We start from the raw sequence: 16,360 nt of genomic DNA on the forward strand, positions 1-16,360 counted from the left end.
GCAGGGTGACAATATACAGCCTTGACATACTCCTTTTCCTGTTTGGAACCAGTCTGTTGTTACATGTCCAGTTCTAACTGTTGCTTCTTGACCTGCATACAGATTTCTCAAGAGGCAGGTCAGGTGGTCTGGTATTCCCATTTCTTTCAGAATTTTCCACAGTCTATAGTGATCCACACAGTCAAAGGCTTTGGCATAGTCAATAAAGCAGAAATAGATGTTTTTCTGAAACTCTTTTGCTTTTTCCATGATCGAGCGGATGTTGGTAATTTGATCTCTAGTTCCTCTGCCTTTTCTGAAACCAGTCTGAACATCTGAAAGTTCACGGTTCACATATTGCTGAAGCCTGGCTTGGAGAATTTTGAGCATTACTTTGCTAGCATGTGAGATGAGTGCAATTGTGCAGTAGTTTGAGCATTCTTTGGCATTGTCTTTCTTTGGGATTGGAATGAAAACTGACCTTTTCCAGTCCTGTGGCCACTGTTGAGTTTTCCAAATTTGCTGGTATATCGAGTGCAGCACTTTCACAGCATCTTTTAGGGTTTGAAATAGTTCAACTGGAATCCCATCACCTCCACCAGCTTTGTTTGTAGTGATGCTTCATAAGGCCCACTTGACTTCACATTCCAGGATGTCTGGCTCTAGGTGAGTGATCACACCATCGTGATTATCTGGGTTGTGAAGATCTTTTTTGTACAGTTCTTCTGTGTATTCTTGCCACCTCTTCTTAATATCTTCTGCTTGTTAGGTCCATACCATTTCTGTCCTTTATTGAGCCCATTTTTGCATGAAATCTTCCCTTAGTATCTCTAATTTTCTTGAAGAGATCTCTAGTCTTTCCCATTCTATTATTTTCCTCTATTTCTTTGCACTGATTGCCAAGGAAGGCTTTCTTATCTCTCCTTGCTATTCTTTGGAACGCTGCATTCAAATGGGTATATCTTTCCTTTTCTCCTTTGCTTTATGCTTCTCTTCTTTTCACAGCTATTTGTAAGGCCTTCTCAGACAGCCATTTCGCTTTTTGCATTTCTTTTTCTTGGGGATGGTCTTGCTCCCTGTCTCCTGTACAATGTCACGAATCTCTGTCCATAGTTCATCAGGCACTCTGTCTATCAGATCTAGTCCCTTAAATCTATTTCTCACTTCCACTGTAATCATAAGGGACTTGGTTTAGGTCATACCTGAATGGTCTAGTGGTTTTCCCCACTTTCTTCAATTTAAGTCTGAATTTGGCAATAAAGAGCTCATGATCTGAGCCACAGTCAGCTCCTAGTCTTGTTTTCGCTGACTGTATAGAGCTTCTCCATCTTTGGCTGCAAAGAATATAATCAATCTGATTTCGGTGTTGGCCATCTGGTGATGTCCATGTGTAGAGTCTTCTCTTGTGTTGTTGGAAGAGGGTGTTTGCTATGACCAGTGCGTTCTCTTGGCAAAACTCTATTAGCCTTTGCCCTGCGTCATTCTGTACTCCAAGGCCAAATTTGCCTGTTACTCCAGGTGTTTCCTGACTTCTTACTTTTGCATTCCAGTCCCCTATAATGAAAAGGACATCTTTTTTGGGTGTCAGTTCTAAAAGGTCTTGTAGGTCTTCACAGAACCGTTCAACTTCAGCTTCTTCACACCCCCAAAAGATACTTAAAGGCACAGATATCGTAACTGCATCTTTTAAACTGCTCTTATTTTTTAGAGCTATGCGCTGAAACACATTGGATAGAACGACAGCATGTCTGGGAGTTTCTTCAAAATGACCTGGGGAGAGGGCGCGGTGGTTAAGGGGATGAGATGCGCCAGGAGCTGGTGAACTGCCAGGTGTGGAGACAGGCTCACAGGGGACCATGGCGCTGTGCTGCCTGCTTCTCTGTGCCTTTAATATCTCCCATGATAGCAGGCATGTTCAAAGCTGTGGTATTTTCTTTTTATATGCTCCCTTGCCCATAACAAAAGTCCCAATGTTAAAAGTAAATCAATCAAAACTCATGGAAAGTCTTTAAAATGAAGGTCAGGCTTAAAGTAAGATGTCAGGCTGGACAAACACTGAAGACAGGAGCTGAGCAAATAGCTGGGACCGTGACGTGGCTGCAGCCCTGTGACCCTGCCATGCAGATCTGTGGTCCAACTACCACCAGGTACCCGAGCCATATACGAGGCGCCACGTGTCAAGGCCAGAAGCCTCGCAGCCACCTCAGACCTGCACATACCCGCAGGTGCACAGTTAATCCCGCCCAGCATCCAGGCTGTGCCTGGGGGTGTCGTCCTAAAAGCCACACACCTTGTACGGTCTTCACTGTGCCAGGAGAAACCAGCCACCACTATGGGATCAACATAAGACGGCAGTGATCTACCTCCTTCAGGACAGAGGACATGCCTGGGAGGGACAGCCCCCGAGGAAGGCCTCTCCTGAGTTTGGGGGGGACCAGGGGCAGGGAGAGTGGGGCCCCAGGGGCATGGGGGCAGGGCATCCTTGGTCCCACCTCAGTCTGGCTGCCCACCTGACCTCTTCTCAGAAGTCTTACGGCTGTGGGACCCTCCATACTCAGTCCCCTGCTGAGTGGCCTCTGACCCCAAGGTGGTCCTTGCCCCCGACCCAGCCCACACTCATGGAGGGACCCTAAGGTGGGCAGGGAGCAGAAAGCCTCCTCTCCAGTGTATCTGTTGGGCCTCAGAGAAGACAGGGTTTCAGGAAAGGACTTTCTTTTTCCAAATCAGCTGCTTCCTTTTCTAAGTCCAGGGAAAAACGCAGAAAGTAAGCTTCTGCAGGACGTCTCTGTGGGCCTCCAGGGACTCTCCCTCCGCAGCCCCTCCTCAAGCCCCGCAGTGAGCATTCCCTCCAGGTCCCGCCAAGGGACAGCCAGGGCACCCTACTGCTTTTAGGTCCCCACAAGGCGCCTGCCCCTCCACAGAGCCCCTCACCTCTCTTCAAGGTGCTCGCCCCCAGAGTGCTGCCCCGTGCCACCAGGACCCGGCTCCAAATGCGGACTGTCCACCACCACATATACGAATACCCGCACTCAAGCCTTACAAACCCATCTTTACATCTTCTTAGAAAAACAGACCTAGTCACTGAGGAATAAGTGGCTGGCTTAGGGACCTGGTGGTTAATCTCCAAGGTCGACTCACTAAAGAGTCAAACTGTGTGTTACTTCTCTGCTCAAAAATGAGCAAGGCAACCTAGATGCAATCTTCACAAAGACAGAAAAGCTCACCAATAATTTGAAAATTTTAAAGCTACTTTTGCAGTTAAATGTCAATTCTGAATTTAAATTGTCCAAAATAATATAAATTTTATTTAGTAATTTAAAAATACATTAGCAAGCATCAACCAGATGGAAGATAAGAAACAGACGACTTGAACAACACCATCAACCAATTAGATCTAACAGATGTATCCAGAACACTCCACCCAACAACAGGACGCACCTTCTCAAGTGCATGTGGGACGTTCTCCAGGACAGACCATATGTTAGGCTGTAGACTATGTCTCAGTAGATTTTAAATGATCTGTATCACACAGAGCATCTTCTCTGACTATAAAATAATGAATTAGAAATCACTAACAGAAGGAAAACTAGAAAATTCACAACGTTCGGAAATTAAGTAACATTCCTCTTAGGAATTCCCTGGTGGTCCAGTGGTTAGGACTCAGCTTTCACTCTCAGTGGCCTCAGTTCAATCTGCCTGAGTTCAATCTCTGGTCAGGGAACTAAGATCCCACAAGCTGCCTGGCACTGCCAAAACAAAACGAAAAACTATCTTAAACAACCAACAGATCAGAGAAAAAAACTACAGGGGAAAAGTAGGAAATCCTTATAAACAAGTGAAAATGAAAACACAACACACCAAAGTTTATGGAATGCAGAGACAGTAGAGCTATGTGGAAACTGTACAGCTACCAACACTTACACTAGAAAAATAAGATACCGGATCAATACCCTAACCTCACAACTTAAGGAAGGAGAAGAACAACAAACAAATGCCAAAGCTAGCCGAAGGAAGGAAATAATAAGAGGAAAACAGAGGAAATCAGTGAAACCAGAAGTCAGTTCTTTGAAAAGATCAACAAAATCGATTAATCTTCAGTTAGATGGACCAATAAAAAAGAACAGTTAAAAAACTAAAATCATAAATTGAAATGGGGACATTACTCATTCTACAGAAACAAAAGGATTATAAGAAAGGGCTATGAACCCTGCAAAACTGGATAACCTAGATGAAATGACAAATTCCTAGAAACACAAAAAGTACTAAGCCTAAATCAAGCAGAAAATCTGAGCAGGCCAATCAGTAATCAAAAATCTCCCAACAAAGAAAAACCCTGGATCTGACAACTTCAAAATTCTACAAAACATTTAAAAAAGAACTAACATGAATTCTTCTCAAACTTTCTCCCAAATTAAGAAGAATAGACACTTCCTAACCCCATCTATGTGATAAGGTAAAGACCCTACCAAAAAAAAAACTACAAACCAATATCCCTTACAAACACAGATGCAAAAGTCCTCAACATAATACTAATAGATAGAACACACTGACACACATTTAGCAACATATTAAAGAGGATTACGTGTCATGACCAAATGGGATTTACTCGTGGAACAAAAGGATGATTCAATATGTGAAACTCAATTGATGTAATATATCACATTAATAGAATGAAGGGGGAAAAAACACATGATCATCCCAACTGATGCAAAATTCAACACCTTTTCATGATAGAAATACTTGACAAACTGCAATGGAAGGAGAACATAAAAAGGGCCAGATAGGAAAAAACAACAGTAAGTATCATACTCAGTGCTGAAAGCTTTTCCTCTAAGATCAGGAAACCACTGATGCCCACTTTCACCAGTTCTAGTCACCACAGTACTGAAAGTTCTAGGCCGAATAATTAGGCAAGAAAAAGAAAGAAAAGTCATCCAAATTGGAAAAGAAGTGAAATTATGTTTGCAGATGATGTGATCTAATATAGAGAAAACACTAAAGATTCCACAAACACATACAAAAAAACTATTAGGATAAATTAATTCAGCAAGGTAGCAGGATACAAACTCGACATGGAAGAATCAGTTGTATTTTTACACACTTACAGTGAACAGTCTGAAAAGGGAATCCCCAAAACAATCCTTTTTACAATGTCATCTAAAAGGATAAAGTTCTTAGGAATTAACCAAGGAGGTTAAAGACCATACAATGAAAACTATAAAACACTGCCAAAAGAAATGAAAAACATAAGCAAATGGAAACATATCCCACGTTCATGGATTGGACGACTGAATATTAAGATGTTGATACAATTCAAATCAATCTATAGATTCAATACAATGCCTATCAAGCAACATGATGTTTTCTACAGAGATAGAAGAATCCATTCTAAAACTCATATGGAATGTCAAGTGACCTTTAATAGCCAAAACAAACTGAAGAAAGGAGAACAAAGCCAGAAGACCACACTTCCTGATTTCACAACTTACTACAAAACTACAGTAATCAAAACAGTGTGGTACAAGCCCAGAGACCAATGGAAAAGAAGAGAGTCCAGGAATAAACCCTCACATATACAGTCAACTGACTTCTGACAAGCAAGTGTGCCAAGACCATTCAAGAAGGAAAAGACTATCTTTTCAACAAACGGTGCTGGGAAACTGGATATCCACAGGCAAAGAAATGAAGTTGGACCCTACCTTATATCATACACAAAAATTAACTCAAAATGGATCAAGGACCTAAATGTAAGATCTAAAACTAAAAAACTCTTAAGAGGAAGATATAGGGCAAAACCTCCATAACTTTGGATTTGGCAATGATTTATTGGATAAGACACTAAGGTGAAAGTGAAAGTGGCTCAGTCATGTCCGACTCTGCGATCCCATGTACAATACAGTTCATGGAATTCTCCAGGCCAGAATATACTGGAGTGGGTAGCCTTTCCCTTCTCCAGGGGATCTTCCCAACCCAGGGACTGAACCCAGGTGTCCTGCAACTGCACCAAAGGCAGAGACAAAGAGAAATTAGACAAAATGACTTCATTAAAAAATTTTTAAATTTGTGCATTAGATACTATCAGAGTATAGAGGCAACCCCCAGGATGGGAGAAAATATTTGCAAATCATACATCTGATAACAGATTAATATCATGACTATATAGAGAACTCCTAAAACATAATAACAAAAAACAAACAACCTGATTCAAAAATGGGCCAAAAGAGTTGACCAGACATCTCACCAGAGAACACATCAGTTCAGTTCAGTTGCTCAGTCGTGTCTGACTCTTTGCGACCCCATGAACCACAGCACACCAGGCCTCCCTGTTCATCACCAACTCCCAGAGTCCACCCAAACCCATGTCCATCAAGTTGGTGATGCCATCCAACCATCTCATCCTCTGTTGTCCCCTTCTCGTCTTGCCCTCAATCTTTCCCAGCATCAGGGTCTTTTCAAATGAGTCAGTTCTTCGCATCAGGTGGCCATACCAATGGCCAATAAGCATATGAAAAGATACTCAGCTCACTAATCATCAGGGCAATGCAATCAAAGCTATAGTGAGACACAACCTCACACCCTTTAGGATGGCTACTATCAGAAACAACAGAAACTGACAAGTCTTGGTGAGGGTTTGGAGAAAGAGGAACCCTTGCGCATGTCGCTAAGAATGTAAAATGGTACCGCCGCTGTGGCAAATAGTAGAGCAGTTCCTCAAAAAATTAAAAATAGAATTACCACATGATCCAGCAATTCCACTTCTAGGTATGTACCCAAAAGCATTGAAAGCAATTCTTTCAATTTTTTGCACGCCTATGTTCACAGCAGCTAAAATGTGGAAGCAACCCGAGTGTCCATCCACAGACGAAAGGAAAAGCAAAATGGGGTCCAGACACATGACAGAACATTATTCAGCCCTAGAAAGGAAGGAAGCCCTGCCACATGCTACAGCACTGATGAACCTTGAGGACATTATGACCAGTGAAATACGCCAGACACGAAAGACAATTATTGTGTGACCCCACTTACACGGGGACCGTAGAGGAGTCAAATTCACAGAGACGGGAAGAAGGTGGTTGTCAGAGGCTGGCAGCGGGGAAATGGGGAGCTGGTGCTTAATGGGTCTTTACCATTTCACAGGATGAAAAGAGCTTTGGGGTGGTTGGTGGTGATGGCTGTATATACGACCACTGAACTGCACACTTAAAAATGGTCAGGATGGTAATTTTTATGCTATGTGTATTTTACTGCAACTTTCTAAACTGGAAAAAAAATACATTCGTAAGTAGGACAAACAAGAAATGAACAATTGTGCACGGAGCTCCACGCGCTGGGTGCCAGGCTCTGAAGCACTGCCCTGGAAAGGGAGAATTCCCCTGGGAACTGAGAGATTCTCATGCGAGACTCCCTCTGAGAAGGGTCCCAAACCCCATCCACACTCCAGCCTCAGGGGGTGCTGCTCCTTGTAACGGCTCACACGAACACAGCCAAAGCCTTCCATCCCCGTTCCCGCTGGGAGAGGCAAGGAGCCAAGCGAGGCCAGGGGGCTAGAGCACGGGGGCCGGGGTGGGGAGCGGATCTGGGGATTGAAGAAGGGTACACAAGAACTGCCCAGAAGGCCTGGTACCACCCCCACTCCCACCTCCTGCTCCCCAGAGCTCACACCCTGAGGGTGGTCACGGAGCAGATGACCCCAAAGGAATTGCCGGTGAGACCCAGCCAGGGCCTCAGCCAGGGGCACGCTTCCCTGATAGGACATGTGCTCAACCCATCAGATGCAAAAAACAGGATTTCCGTCAAGAATGAGTCAGAGACAGAAGCAAGGGAGCGGTAGCCGGCAAGAGCCCAGTCTGTCCGTAAGTCTCTCACCATCCCACAGCTATCAAGGTCAAGGTCAAACTTTTCCCGTGCACAGTGCAGAGGGCCACAGTCAGTCTCAGGCCAGTGACGGAACAGACCAGAGAGAGGTCCCAGTACTGCCCCAGGGCCTCCCCTTCCCACGGGCCATCTGGCTGTGACCAACCTGGCCACACCCCCGAGGCTGTCCTGTCAGACCCCAGGGAGATGCTACAGAGACACTTCCATGTTACCAGAGCGCACAGGCTGGGATGACCACCAAGAGCGTGGAAGTCCCATCTCTCCTGAGTGTGAAAACCAGAGTTTAGCACATAATGGACTCCATCAGTATCTGGAGGAATTGAAGAGCCGGAAGGATGGGGATGGGAAAATTAAATCCGGAAAAGGGGAACCGAGACTGCTGGGTGATGTCAACTCATTCTGGGGTGGCGCAAGCGTGCCCACAGGCTCTCCTGATCTGGCCACCCTCTGAGGAAGGAACAAGGCCCAGGGACACCACCAGTCCCAGGGCCTCCCGAGGTGTCATCCCCTCCATGTGGCAGTGTCACTGTGGGTGAACAGTGACCTTTGTGGTCATTGACTGTTTCAGTTTTGAGATGTCCACTTTGTCAAGGAAGCCCACCTGTCTCCTGGATGCCTAACGGCTCCTACCTATCCTCCTCCTGCCACCACGCCACAGTGCCCAGTTTCTTTCTTCTGTAAAAGAACAAGACTTAATGGATACAAGCACTCAGTTTGCACCAGTGCCGTGCTAGAAGTACTCTCTCTAACCTGCTCTGTCCGGAGCAGTGGCCACAGGGCCACAGGTGACTCTGAGCTCATGCAGAGAGGAAGCCAACGCTTACTTCTCTGTGACGCTACCCAGCTGAATCCCTTCCACTCCAGTGGCCGATGTGGCGGGTGGTGTCCATCCCAGAGAGAGCGCTGCAGGGCCTCACTGGGTTGGGACAACATGGGGACCCAGGAAGCTCCGGTGGCCCCACTTGGCCTTTGCACACAAGTCAGGTGGTAGCAGCAGAGCTGGCCTGGTCCATGCAGCCTTCCCAACCAGCCACAGATGGAGCGCAGAGAAGAGCATCAGGCCAAGCCTGCCCTTTATTCTTATTTCCAAAGCTGTCCTGGTTTTCACCTCTTGAACTCACTGAAATGCTCACTTCGCTACCTGCTGAAGAATGATCAGGTTGTCACGCTCCTGAGGCTGGAAACGCTTGGTGGTGGAATACGGTAAACACCCCCACTCTGCTCCCAGCAAGGCCTCTCAAAAGGCTGGCTGTCATCTGCAGAGCACCTGTCCACATGCACCTCGGGGACCACAGGGAGGAACCGAGAGTGGCCTTTTGGACACTGGTTCCTTACACTCGATGGAATCTGATTGAGTCTAATTGTGCCTGAGGCTCTATCAGGGTGCTCTTTTAGGGCAAAATGAGTACGTGTGTATTTTCTGTCTGTGGACTTTCCACAACCCCAGCCTTCTGCAGGGTGGCGTGATCTTCAGCAAAAGATGAAGATGCTGCAGGGACCTCAAAATGTCTTCGTTGAGGGGTGGGAGTTAGGGCAAGGGGCCAGAGCAGCCTAACCCCAGAGGCTCCCATCTTGTCCATGCCAGCGAGCAGTTTACAGTCAGCACACAACTTGCCGAGGTTGTTAGGGGTTCAGGCAAGAAACTGAAAGTTTCCAGACTCAGGAAGGTAAGCAAACCTCTCTGCTGTGTAAATAGCTGCATTAATCACCCACTGTTTACCATTCTCCACCCCACGGGGCAAACCAGTCTGGTCCCAGGAGCCACACTTCCTGCTGGGCCTCAGCAGCAGCTGAGACCCCCGTCCACGTACTTGTCCACGACAGACTCAGTCTAGTCCCATGCGCCCCCCACCCCCACCCCCACCCCCGGGATCCAACTGCTCCCCGTGCAGTGGCGAGCACCAGGACAGTACGTCTTGGTAGGCACTTGGAGGACACACTGATGACCCAGCGCACAGCACTGCAGACAAGGACTGCACGGGATGAATGGATGCTCTTCTGTGCAAATGCGTTTGTTTGAATCAACACAGAGTAAAACAGAGTGGTGTGAACGCAGCCTGGGGGTGTGGGTGAGAGAGCTCTGGACTGGGAGCCCGTTCACCGCCTCCGGGGCTGTGTTCACACAAAACCACAAGAGCCGCAGCCACCGTGGAGGCAGCACACTGAGGGCCGGGAGAAATCAGGCCATGGCAGTACCCCTCCTGCAGCGGGTCCATCTCTCATGAGCAGGACCACAGCCCGGACACGTTGTGGGGGAATGCTCCAGATGCCACATCCATCATGGGGCAGGGACCAGTCTGACAGCCTCGCCCTTTCGCCTCCTCCCTCTCCCACTCCAGGTCCTTCCCCATTAGCTCCCGCCCAAGTAGGACACACTTGCTCGCTCCCCTGACCGGTTTCACCTGCTAAGAAATTCACCATCCAAGTCACGCCTACCCCAGGCACTTCCTGAGCACTAACCAAGGTCAGGGAACTCCACAAATTTCTAACCACTCCACCCCTAGGAAAAAAAGAGAGAAATGAAAAGGGGAAAAGTGCAAAGTTCTGTTTGAGTTCATTCTTTTCCCCAGGAACCTGATTCAGACTCTTCATTCAGTTCTCAAAGCAGGGACAGCAGGGGTGGGGGGTGGAGGTGGTCCCTGATCCTGATCCAAAATGGGTTAGGACCCTGTAGTTAGACCCTAACCCCTGGCAAGTACACCAGCCCCACTGGAGTCACAGAAGTAGGGCACACACACGACCCGGGCCTCCCGCCTAGGAGCCCGCTCCGAGGAGGTGAGGTCTGGGCCTGGAACCTCCACTTTTTACACAGTTGCACAAGTTCTTCTGGTAAGAAGCCCTGCCATTGAACCCACAGCACCCTACCTCCAAGACGACTTCAGGGCAGCCCCGAGCCTTCCAGCCCCTCCCTCACGTGCTGGAACGTGCCCCGTGGTTAACAGAACACAGGCACTGGTGCCCAACTGGTACCAAGCTGGGCACAAGATGCACTGGCCCTCCCTGGTCACGGCCCCAGTTCACACCTGTCACTGCTGGAGCTCTCTCTGAGGTGCTCCTTTTCACCCACAAAGCTTCCCGCTTTGGCCGTCAGAGCACACACTTCCCTGGTTTAAGGCGACAGTGGAACTCACCTTTCAGCCAAGCATGGTGGCACAGGCGCCAGGTCACAGCTGATCTTTTCCCACAACCAGCATTTCATTTGTTCAGTAAAACACACACCCACCCCTGCCCCCCATGGCTGCCATCGTCTTTTCTAGAACCTGGGTTCAGGAAGACTTCGCACAAGACCATTTCTCATGCCAGGCTCTCCCCCAAGAACCTGTGTACCAGCGTGGAACAGTGCTTCCCAGGCACCTGTCGAGGCCGGTGGGCCCACCGCTCAGATAACGGTATGAGCTCAAGGTCAGACAGGTCTGCCTCACCCAGAGCCACACAGACCATTCCTCCTGCCATGACCCCAGAGCCCAGGGGTGAGCAGACTTCCTCCCCCCTAGGCCCCCAGGCTACAGGCCGGGCTGGTGCAGGGCTAACCGGCCCAGCACTGACTCAGGGTTTGCATATCAAAAGAAATCCTGCAAGAACTCCAACGATGAAATGAGAAAGCAAAGAAAGAGACACACAAACATCAGGCAGAGAGGTCTCCACACCTCCACGTCTCTAAAAACAGTCCTTTCTGAAGGCTGACCTCCACTGTCCAGCTCTTCGCACAGGTTACCAGTTGAAAGATGGTGATGCTTTGAAACGCTGCCCAATACCCCAAGTGTTTTTCTGAATTTGGAAAAGAGAGGAAATAAGAGCCACAAAGCTCCTGGATGGGTTACAGTGACCATTTCATTACATGTTTGTTAAGGGGAGCTACCGGTCTGAGTATTCCACACACGCTTCCAGCCAGAGGGCAATATGGCTGCAATGCCAATGCCTGGGATTTATCAGCAAAAATGCTTTGACAAGTACACACTGCAGCAGAGACACAAATTAATCACTGTGCACAGAAACTGCATTGAAAGTCCCAAACTAAGACCTAAAATACTAATGATTCTTAGAATTTAAGTATTTGTAAATGATCAATTATGTTCAAATGCTACCTTCCTCCCAGTATCCATATCAATTCAATCTGCACTAAGTTTCTGTCTGTGGGTCTGAGCCCCAGGAGAGATACTGCTTGGGTCCAGGGGTTTTCCAGACAACTCCACCTGAATAGTCATATCTTAAAAGTGTTACTGTAGCTCATTTCAATAGAACTGCAGATCTACCTACCAACGATTTCCCTGGCTTCCCTTCACTGATAAGTTGCATTTGTCTGTCTGTGTCAGTGTCGGGAGAGGTCAATTTCAGTGCTCTCAGGTCTACGACGGAAAGTCTACTGAGAATCTACTACAGTGCCAGGTCCGCTCAGTTACACTTTCACATATAACCTACGCAATAGCCCACTTCACAGGCCAGCACCCTTGAGGCAAGAGCAGATGAGTAACTTTCCTCCCATCAAAGAGAGCCAGGGGGCCAGAACCCGAGAGCCTCAGGCCATGTCAGGGAAGATTCCTAACCTCTCAGACAGAACACTTTAGCCACCTGAGGACCAGCATCACAGCCCTTGCTCAAAGATGCAAGCCTTGCATGCCTTATACCCCACATAGCCAAACTCCTAGGAAAAGATGGGTGTTGGCTTTTCACAGGAATACTAAAGAAATCATTTGAAGACAGTTTAAGAATAAATAAAATGTTTCCAACATTTCATAATTAGCTGAAGATTTTACCAAGATTTGTACCAAGATCTTTAAAATCAGGCTGGTTTTAAGTATTTATCCAAGCATTTCCTGGAGGGCCTAGATAAGATGCAGTGGGACAAAGGTCAAGTGGCACTTTTTAAACACTGAAATGACACTGCTTCTGAAAATGGTAAGCCAGAGCCTGACCCCTCTGAATACACCTGGGATGAAAAAGCAAAGCCCTCAGTGCACGGTTTACAGTCTTAAGTTCACCGCATCAAGCTCGCACAGAAATGAATTCAAAACCAAGGCTTGAGCCCAACAGCATATCCATCCATGTCACCCCTGTCCCCTCAACTTGCCCTCTCACACAGTGAACGTTAGCGGCTTCCCCACTGACTGCAGAACCGGGCTGCAGGCAAGGTACTTGAGCAAAATCCTGGATAGCCAGTGGAGAATTTCTACTTTATTTCAGAAGAAATTAAATGGTTTCATAAACATTCACGCTCAACCCAAATGAAAATCTATCAGTTATGTGTGCTGCAAGAAACAAAGTTCTGACATACAGTAATGAGGCAATTAAACATTCCAAAGAAAAACGCTGAAGGGACCTTGAAAAAGAAAATGTTTGTTTTTAAAAGGCACTACAGAGAGGTATTTAAGGATGTGGACCCTGGAGCCAGACTGCCTCGGTTCAAATCCCTGCTCTATAACTTACTCCTATGTGATTCAGAGTAACTCACTTAGCCTCTCTGCTTCCCTGGTGGCTCAGACGGTAAAGAATCCACCTGCAACGCGAGAGACGTGGGTTCGATCTTTGGGTTGGGAAGATTCCCTGGAGGAGGGCCTGGCAACTCACTCCAGTATTCCTGCCTGGAGAATCCCCACGGACAGAGGAGCCAGTCCATGGGGTTTCAAAGAGTCAGACACGACTGAGCCGACTAAGTACACACACTTCACCTCTCTGTTCTTCAGCTTTCTCATGACTAGACACAGGAAAATGGAACTAAGGAAGAGTCTTGGAGGCTACTGTGAAAACCACATGAATCAAGTGAATATAATGTGCTTACAGCAGTCCTGGACAACGCTTGTCAGGTATTACTGTCATCTTAGGTAAGAGCTTATTAACAGAAGGACAGGTGAAGCAAACAGACAAAGGAAGCTCTAAGGAGATTTCGGTTGTCCACGGACTGAACGACAGCACCCTGCCAGGCGCTGCGCAGGACAAGGAGCAAGTGCAGTCCATAAGGTTCCTGTCCCCAACCAAGGGGCAGAGAGTTAACAACCGTGCACCTGCCACATGTCAGAACTGCTGCAGACAAGCATTTCATCTGCTGTCTTATCAGCCCTGCCAGGAACATGGTTATGTGTCACAGAGGCAGGAACTGAGGCCAGGAGTGATGGGCAAACACTGCCCAGGGCACAGTCAGCAAGGGCCTTCGCTCTGCCACCAGGACAAGGAGCCACAGTGCCAGGGTCCCAGGACACTGCTGCTCCCCAGCCCCACTGGATGGACAGCACCTGCAGCTCACAGCCAGGCATGCAGCGGGCACCCCAGAGACGTCTGCTGAACTGCACTGAGACCACGTCTCCTAATGTGCGAAGGCCACCCCAGCAAAGGGACTAAGGCACAGGCTGCTGGGAGGTCCAAAACTTGTCCTAGACTGACCCCAAGGACAGGAACCCAGCTTCCTGGGAGGTGATCCTCACACTCAAGAGTGCCAGGAACATCCTAACACCACCCGGCTGCTTCTCCCAGAAAAACCTGGGAAGACTGATTGCTGATTACCCAATCTTGCTCTGGGCTTATTAAGTCTCAAGATTTATTCTGCTGATTACTGAAATGTAACTGCAGAGAGAAGGAAGCTTTTAAAATCAGATTACATATCTAACTTATCTAACATATGTGTGAGGTGGAGAGCTCTCTGCAGTAAGTACAGTCTGCTAAGTTGACAAATTAAAAACAAAAGGAAGAGCAGGGGAGGGGGTGGACATGGGCACAAAACCTCGCAGGGCCCAGACAAACCCACAGGTGGTCGCGAGGCAGGGGAGAGGAGGGCAGGAGAGGGAGGGCAGGAGAGGGAGGGCTGCACCACGAGCGGGGACACTGGCTCTTCACCCCGTGCCCTTCCAGACTGGTTGACCACAGACGCCGGCTACCTTAGACACAAGGGAAAGTCGGGGGTCCCGCCACCCCTGCCCAACGCGCCCCCCGACTCATCTCTGCCGCTGAGAGGGGCTGGAGGGCGCCTGGGCTCGCTCTCCAGTCCACTTCCGGGTGCGGCGGCCGGCTGTCCAGCACCGAGGCCGCAGTTGCCCGGAGACGCGGGGTCTGGGCGGCCGCCCGGGACCCGGGCCCGCCGCCCCCGCCCGCGGACCGTCCCAGCCGCCGGCCGCCAACTTTCCTCCCAAGTTTCCTCGGACCCAGGACGCGGCCGGCGGGCTGGCTGGCGGTGGGAAGCCAGGCGGGCCGGGGCTGGGGTCGAGGCCTGGCCAAGAGGCGGGGGGCGCGAGGCTCTGGCTCCCCCCTAGCCGGGCCCGGCCTCCCTGTCGCCCGAGGCCCAGGCCTGCCCGCCCGACGCCGGGCGCGGTTCCCGGGAGACACAGGGTCGGGGTCCTGACCAGGTCACTCACCTAGACTGCTGTCCCTCCGGCGCCCGCGGAGTCCCGCTGCACGCCCCGCCCCCGCCCCGCAGGCCCGCGACCCACTGACACCGAGGCGGAAGTGCGGCCGGCCACCCCGCCGATTGACAGCCCGCGTTCGCCACTCGCTGCGCCTGGCGCCGTCGCGTCGGCCCCCGCCGGCCCAATCAACGCTCGACCCGAGGCGGCTCTGGGAGGCGGGAATATGCTAATTACGTCGCCAGAGAGGCCCCGCCTTCCGCCCCTCAGGAGTCCGGCCCTTGCGGAGGAGTGACGATGCGGAAGACCAATCAAAGAAGGGAAAGGCGGGATTATGCAGATATAGACGCGAAAGGGGTGGGCGAGAGGAAGGAAGGGGCGTGGCTGGGTGAGCCGAGTTTACAAACAGCGAGTCAGGTGGCCGGGTCGCTGCTGCTGCGCGCGCTGGGGCCTCTGCACCTGCCCCTCCCAACCCCCCGAGGACTGGCGGAACCGGGAGTCACCCTTCAAAAAACTGCCTTCCTCAGCAGCATGCAGGGCTTCTCACCGTCCACCCTCCGTGCCATACCTTTCACCACTCACCAAAACCCGGCGCCAGTTTACCCTCCTGACTGTTCCCTCCTTTGTTTAAAACCGTTGGGGGCTCTTACTGACTGCCGTGGCTCCACGGTTAAGCCCAGAAGCTCTGGAGTCAGATCCGAGCTTGCATCCTTACCAGCTGTGTGGCTGTGGGCAAGTAAACTAACGTCTCTGAGCCTATGAGTACCAAGATTTCCTTTGCAAACCAGGTTTCTCCTACCGAATCCCATCTAAGTCTTAGGTCTGATTTGGGGTGAGTGGAGTAACATGAATCAGGCTGACTGCTGAGAGTTACAGCAAGTGGTTCAGGGGTGAGCAGGTTACCCTGTCCTGGCCAGTGAGGGTCAGTACTGGGACTTTCACTGAGGGTCAGATAGCTCAGGCCAGAGGGAAAGCTGAGGTCAAATGACTCTCCCATCTACCCACAGACCTCCACAGAACTAGGCTAGGTGAGAGAAAGATGTAAGTCTGGGACTACTGATGGGCATCTTGTCACCGTGTGGGGAGGGGCCACCTGGGGATGAGACTAACCCAGAGGAAAGCAAGAGCAAACACCCCTGGCTCACCTGGAACCAGCTGCCACCTTGGCAAGCTCTGTC

General features: G+C 49.5%; 1 protein-coding gene across 2 annotated transcripts in view; it reads right to left on the reverse strand.

Moving 5' to 3' along the window:
* The window catches only part of OSBPL2 (oxysterol binding protein like 2), a 35,937-nt gene extending 20,683 nt beyond the window's left edge, over positions 1–15,254 (reverse strand). For both annotated transcript variants that reach the window (XM_052650515.1, XM_052650514.1), the window contains exon 1: positions 15,195–15,254. The gene's annotated coding sequence lies outside the window, so the exon portion shown is untranslated. The remainder of the gene's footprint in view (positions 1–15,194) is intronic.
* Positions 15,255–16,360: the final 1,106 nt, after the last annotated feature.

Source organism: Budorcas taxicolor, chromosome 13, assembly GCF_023091745.1.
Source record: "Budorcas taxicolor isolate Tak-1 chromosome 13, Takin1.1, whole genome shotgun sequence".
Taxonomy (NCBI): Eukaryota; Metazoa; Chordata; class Mammalia; order Artiodactyla; family Bovidae; genus Budorcas; species Budorcas taxicolor.